General features: G+C 35.8%; 2 long non-coding RNA genes across 3 annotated transcripts in view; one reads left to right on the plus strand and one right to left on the minus strand.

Annotated features, from left to right (window-relative positions):
* The window catches only part of LOC109494617, a 25,194-nt gene extending 23,351 nt beyond the window's left edge, over positions 1–1,843 (plus strand). For both annotated transcript variants that reach the window (XR_002738543.2, XR_006590147.1), the window contains one exon: positions 121–1,843. This is a non-coding gene — a long non-coding RNA (uncharacterized LOC109494617). The remainder of the gene's footprint in view (positions 1–120) is intronic.
* The window catches only part of LOC123382173, a 16,241-nt gene extending 10,073 nt beyond the window's left edge, over positions 1–6,168 (minus strand). The window contains exon 1 of the long non-coding RNA XR_006590148.1: positions 6,111–6,168. This is a non-coding gene — a long non-coding RNA (uncharacterized LOC123382173). The remainder of the gene's footprint in view (positions 1–6,110) is intronic.
* Between the last annotated feature and the right edge of the window lie 787 nt (positions 6,169–6,955).

Genomic DNA, 6,955 nt, shown 5'->3' on the forward strand with positions numbered 1-6,955 from the left:
TATAGGGGTGAGTAGGGATTCTTGGTGAAAAGTGAGTTATTCTTCAGAGTAAAATCATTTGACTAAATTAGAAGGTTATTTAATAAGTTATATTTAATAATGTGGTTATGTGTATTCCAGATGGCATGCAGCCTCAATTGCCTCATCCAGAACATTCTCAGACTTACTGACCTACAAGAGTGGCAGGCAGTGTTCTCTCCCCTGAGCCTTCAACACATGGTTGCTTACAGGGTACCTGGAAGGTGAAGGTAAGCCTTGATGATGGAGGCTTTAGCCATATCAGAGGCTCAAATATTCTGACTTCCTAGAGGCTATCCTTACTTTTCCTTTCCCCTTCACACTCCAAGGAGCATCACTGAGGTAGCACTTTTTTCTCTTATCCTGGGGAGACAGGATATTATTTCTTTTTCACCCCTAACTTTCCTGTATCTCTGTCTTTAATGCAGGGCTTGTCCTTCCACTAGTACAGATATAGGACACTCCACATCCTGCCCTTCCCACGCACAAAATGTCAAAGCTACCCTTGACATTTCTTTGTCATTTGCCTGCTCTGGAAGCAACTCTCTTAGAATCAACAAGGTATAATGATGGATTAAAAATGAGCCAGGAATCATTTGACATTTTTCTCATTGTGAAGAGATCTCCAATTCTGCCTCTTGAATCTGGGATGTTCTTAATGGTTTGCTTGACCAGTAGATTATGGCAGAAGTAATACTCTGTGATTTCTGAAGCTAGGTTATAAGAAGCCTATAGCTTTTGCCTAGTTGTCTTGGAACACTCAATCTTGGGATGCTCCACATGGGAACCGAACCACCATTAAAAAAAAAAAAAGCCAAAACCCCCCTGGGGTCGTATGTGAGTGTTGTCAAATGCACCAGTTGAGGTAATCAACCACTGGCATTAACTGCCATCCATATAAGTGAGCCATAGTGAGTGTCCCAGATCATATGAAACTACACATTGAAGAAGCTCAATGAACTCTAAGGTAGATCATCTCAGAAATTGTTGGAATACAAAGAGAATATCTTGAAAGCAGCAAGAGGAGAGACTTGTCACAGACAAGGGATCGCCAATAAAATCAATAGCTGATTTCTCATGAGAAACCCATCTGGCCCAGAAGGCAATGGGATAAAAAATTAAAGTGCTGGGGGGAAAAAGCACTTTCAACCAGGTCTCTGTTGGCAAAACTGCCCTTCAAAAATGAAGGAAAAACTAAGATAAACAAAAGGCAAGAGAATTGGCCTCTACTAGACCTCCCTGCAAGAAATGCTAAAGGGAGTTCTAAAGGCTGAAATAAAAGGACATGAGGCAGTAATTCCAAGTCATACAAAGAAACAGATTACCAACAAAGGTAACTGCACAGGTGTATATATGAAAGCTAGTGTTACTGTATTTCTAATTTATCTCATTTTGTTTCCTACATGATTAAGAAGACAAATGCATAAAACAATTTGAAACCTGTGTCAATGGGCACATAATGTATAACGATGTAATTTGTGAAATTTCAACAAAAATTTGGGATGGAGTTGGACAGGAACAGAGGTACTGTGTTATTGAACTAATTTGGTATCAATTCAATGTAGATTGGTATAAGTTAAGAGTGTTAACTGTAATACCCATAGTAACCCCTAAGAAAATAAAGAATATACTAAAAAGAAATAAAGAGGAATAAAAATGGTACACTAGAAAAAAAAAAAGTATTAGGAGAGTTGAGGAACAAACAGCAGAATGAATCCTGCATTGTCAGTAATCATTTTAAATGTAAATGAACTAAACTTACGAATTAAAAAACAGGAATCATAGTGGGTTAAAAAAACAACAACAACAACAAAAAACCCAACAATGCAACTGTATGCTGCACACAAGAGACTCATTTTAGAGCCAAAGACACTAGTAGATACAACATTAAGTTATGGAAAAAGAAACTCCATGCAAATAACAACCAAAAGAGATCTGGGGTAGCTCTATTAGTATACAAATGGATTTTAGGCTTAAATTTTTACATGAAACAAAGAAAATTATATAAGGGTCAATTCATCAAGAAGATATATGCAGCAGACACTCAAAATATATGAAGTAAACCTGGACAGAATTGAAGGGAGAAGTAGTTCCACAACAACAACAGGTGGAGACTTAAACACTTCGCTTTCAATAATGGATAAAACATATAGACAGCAGATCAGTAAGTAACTGGAGGACTTGAACACTAAAACCCAGCTAGCCCCAACAGACACATTTGGACACTCCATCAACAACAGCAGCTATACATTCTTCTCAGGTGCACATGAACATTATCCAGTATAGCCTGTGTGTTAGGCCATAAAGCAATTCTCATTTAAAACAACTAAAAGAATACAAAGTATCTTCTCTGACCAATAGAATGAGGGTAGGTTGGGGCACCTGGGTGGCTCAGTCGGTTAAGCGGCCGACTTTGGCTCAGGTCATGATCTCGCGGTCTGTGAGTTCGAGCCCCGCGTCGGGCTCTGTGCTGACGGCTCAGAGCCTGGAGCCTGTTTTGGATTCTGTGTATCCCTCTCTCTGACCCTCCCCCATTCATGCTCTGTCTCTCTCTGTCTCACAAATAAATAAACGTTTATTAAAAAAAAAAAAAAGAATGAGGGTAGGCATCAATAGAAGCAAAACTGTAAAATTCACAGATGTATGGGACTTACAGTCTTAACCAGTTAGTCAAAGAAATCACTGTGTAAACTGGAAAATACTTTGAGATGAAGTACAACAAAAACAAAAAATCAGAATTTATGAGAGGCAATGAAGGCAGTGCTCAGAAGGGAATTTACAGCTGTAAATGCCTACTTAAAAAAGAAAGTCTCAACCTGACTTTACATCTTAATGAACTAGAAAATGAGCAAACAAAACCCAAAGCTGGAAGAAGGAAGAAAATAGATGAAAACAGATAATAAGTAGAATAAAAAAATAGAATCAATGAAACCAAAAGTTGATCAACAAAACTGACAAACTTTACATAAACTGTTTAAGAAATAAAAGATAATGCAAATAATTAAAATTAGAATTGAGAACATTACCATCCTTACAAGAATTAAAAAGGATTATAGGTGAATATAAACAATTGTACACCATCAAATTAAATAATGTAGATTAAATACGTAAAATTCTTACATACACAGAAATTACCAAAGTTGACTCAAAAGAAACAAAATCTAAAGAAACCTATAACAAAAGACTGAGTTGGTAGTTCAAGAGCTCCAAAAAAGAAAAGAACTACATGACATCATCAGTGAAATTAAACATTTAAAGAAAATTTAACAGCAATCCTACTCAAACTCTTTCAAAAGAAGAGGAAGGAATGCTTCCTAACCATGAGGCTAGAATTATCCTAATAACAAAGCCAGACAAAAGTACCACTAGAAATGAAAACTATAGATGAATATCTCTCATGGCCATAGATAAAAAAATACTGAACAAAATATTAGCAAATCATATCCAATAGCACATTAAAGGGATTCTACACATGATCAAATGGGATTTTTGCTAGGAATGCAAAGTGGTTCAATATATGAAAATAAATCTATATAATACACTAAATAGAACAAAAGGCAAAAAAAAAAAAAACCCATATCATCCTCCCAACTGAATATGAAAAATTCAGCACCTTTTCAGGTAGCACCACTCAGCAAACTAGGAATAGAAGGGAGTTTCCTTACTATGATTAAGGGTATTTACGAAAAACGCACAGCTAACATCTTCCCCAATAGTAAAAGATTGAAATCTTTCTCCTTAACATGAGGATAAAAATGAGAATATTAGCTTTCACCACCAATACTCAATTTGGTACTGGAAATCCTAGCCTAAGAAATTAGTCAAGAAAAATAAATAAAAGGTATCCCAATTGGATAGGATGAAGGAAAACTAACTCTACTTACAGATGACCTGATTCTCATTATAGAAAACCCTAAAATATCCACACACAAAAACTATTAGAGCTAATAAACAAATTGAGCAAAATTATAAGGTACAGGGATCAGCACATAAAAATCACTTGTGTTGGGCGCCTGGGTGGCTCAGTTAGTTAAGCGTCCAACTTCAGCTCAGGTCATCTGCATTCTGTGAGTTTGACCCTCGCATTGGGCTCTGAGCTGACAGTGCAGACCCTGGAGCCTGCTTCAGATTCTGTGTCTCCCTCTCTCTGCCCCTCTCCTGCTTGTCTATCTCCCTCTCTCTCTCAAAAATAATAAACATTAAAAAAAAACTTTTTAAGTCAATTGTGTTTCTATTCACCAACAACCCTAAAGGAAATTAAGAATATGATTCTATTTATAATAGTGTCCAAAAGAAAATACCTAGGAATGAATTTAAAGAAATGAAAACTTCAAGATATTTCTGAACACAATTGAAAACATAATTAAATGTAAAGACATTTCATTTTCATGTATTGGAAGACATAATCTTGTATTAATGTTCTAGGGCTACCATAGCAAAATACCACAGACTGGATGGCTTAAAAAATTTCTAACAGTTCTAGAGGCTGGATATCCAAGATCAAGGTATTGGCAGATTTTTCCTGGGGTCTCTCTCCTTGACCAAAGACAAATGGCCTTTTCTCTTTATGTGTGTTTTCCTCTTCTTATAAGAACATTATTCCTATTGGATTAAGGCCCCATCCTTATGCCTTCATCTAACTTTGACTCCTTAAAGGCCCTATCTCCAAATACAGTCACACTATGGGTTAAGGCTTCAACATATGAATTTTGGGGATACAATTCAGTTTATAACAACTGGTAAGATGGCAACGTTCCCCAAAGTAATGTAGAGATTCAGTGCAGTTCCTATCACAATTCACAGTCTTTTTTTTTTTTTTTTGCAAATTGGAAAAGCTGATCCTCAAAATCAAATGGAATTTCAAGAGCCCCCAAACAGCCAAAACAACATTGAAAAGGAAAGACAAGTTGGAAGACACACTTCCCAACTTCAGTATTTACTTCTACACTACAGTAATCAAAACAGTGTGGTACTATTATAAGGACAGACATAGAGACCAATGGGGTAGAGTTGAGAGGCTATACACCACCTTAAGAAAATGGGGTATGAAAATCATATGATCATCTCAGGAGATACTGAAAAAAAAATTTACAAAGTTGAACATGCATTCATAATAAAAACAACCAGATTTAGAGGGAATATACCTCAACATAATGAAGGCTATATATGAAAAATCCACAGCTAACATCATACTCAAGAGTGAAAATAGGCTTTTCTTCTAGGATCAGGTACAAGAGAAGGATGCCCACTCGCACCACCTTTATTCAACACAGTACTGGAATTTCTAGTCATAGCAGTTAGACAATAAATAAAAGAAATTAAACTGTCACTACTTGCACATGACATGATAGTATACATGAAAACCCCAAAGATGCCACAAAAAAATTACGAGAATAAGTGAGTTCAGTAAAGTTGCAGGATACAAAGTTAATACCTGGAAATTGGTTGTGTGCCTATAATGCTCATAACAAAATAGCAGAATGAAAAATTAAGAAAACAATCCCATTTATAGTTGCACCAAAAAGAGTAAAACAAATAACTAGAAAGATGAAAGACCTATACTCTGAAAACCCTAAAACACTGATGAAAGAAATTGAAGATGACACAAACAAATGGAAAGCTATCCCAGGCTCAAGGATTGAAAGAATATTGTTAAAATGTCCATACTACACAAAGCAAACTACAGATTGAATGTATTCCCTATCAAAATACCAACAGCATTTTTCACAGAATTAGAAAAATTTATATGGGGCCACAAAAGACTGAGAAAAGCCAAAGCAATCTTGAAAAAGAACAAAGCTGAAGGTATTCCAATCCTGGATTTCAAGATATACTACAAAGCAATGATAGTCAAAACCATATGAAATTGGCACAAAAATAGATCAATGGAACAGAGAGCCCAGAAATAAACCCACACTTACATGGTCAATTAATCTATAATGAACGGGGGGGAAAGACAATCTCTTCAATAAATGGTGCTAAGAAAACTGGACAGCTGCCTGCAAAAGAATTGTACTTGGACCATTTTCTAAAACCATACATAAAAATAAACTGAAAATGAGTTAAAGACTTATATGTAAGACTTGGGGCACCTGGATAGCTCAGTTGGTTAAAAGTGTCCAACTCTTGGTCTTGGCTCAGGTCATGATCTCACGGCTTTGTGGGTTTGAACCTGTGTTGGGCTCTGTGCTGATGGTGTCGAGCCTGCTTGGGATTCTCTCTCTTTCTCTCTCTGTCTCTGGTTATCCTCCACTTGCGTTGTCTCAGTCTCTCTCAAAGAGAAAGTTAAAATAGATGTAAGACTTATAACCATAAAAATTATAGAAAATCACACAGACAGTAATTTCTCTGACATCAGGCATTGTAACATTTTTCTATATATATCTGTTAAGGCAAGGGAAACAAAAGCACAAATAAACAACTGGGAGTACCAAATAAAAGTTTTGTGCAGTGAAGGAAACCATTAACAAAACAAAAAGCCTAATGAATTGGAGATGATACTTACAAATCTGATAAGGGGTTTATATCCAAAATATATAAAGGACTTATACAACTCAAAAACCTAAAAACAAATAATATGATGAAAAAATAGGCAGATGACCTGAATAGTTTTCAAAAGAATACACAATCAGGGAAATGCAAATCAAAACCACAATAAGCAATCATCTTACACCTGTCAGAATGGCTGAAATAAAGACAAAAACAAGTGTTGGTAAGGATGTAGAGAAAAGGGAACCCTCATGCACTGCTGTTGGGAATGTAAATTTGTACAGCCACTGTGGAAAACAGTATGGTGGTTCATAAAAAAATTAAAAATAGAAATACCATATGATCCAATATTTCCACTATTGAGTATTTACTGAAAGAAAATAAAAACAGTAATTCAAAAAGATCTATGTATCCTATGTTTATGGCAGCATTATTTACAACTGCTAAA

This window comes from Felis catus, chromosome E2 (genome assembly GCF_018350175.1).
Source record: "Felis catus isolate Fca126 chromosome E2, F.catus_Fca126_mat1.0, whole genome shotgun sequence".
In the NCBI taxonomy this organism is placed as follows: Eukaryota; Metazoa; Chordata; class Mammalia; order Carnivora; family Felidae; genus Felis; species Felis catus.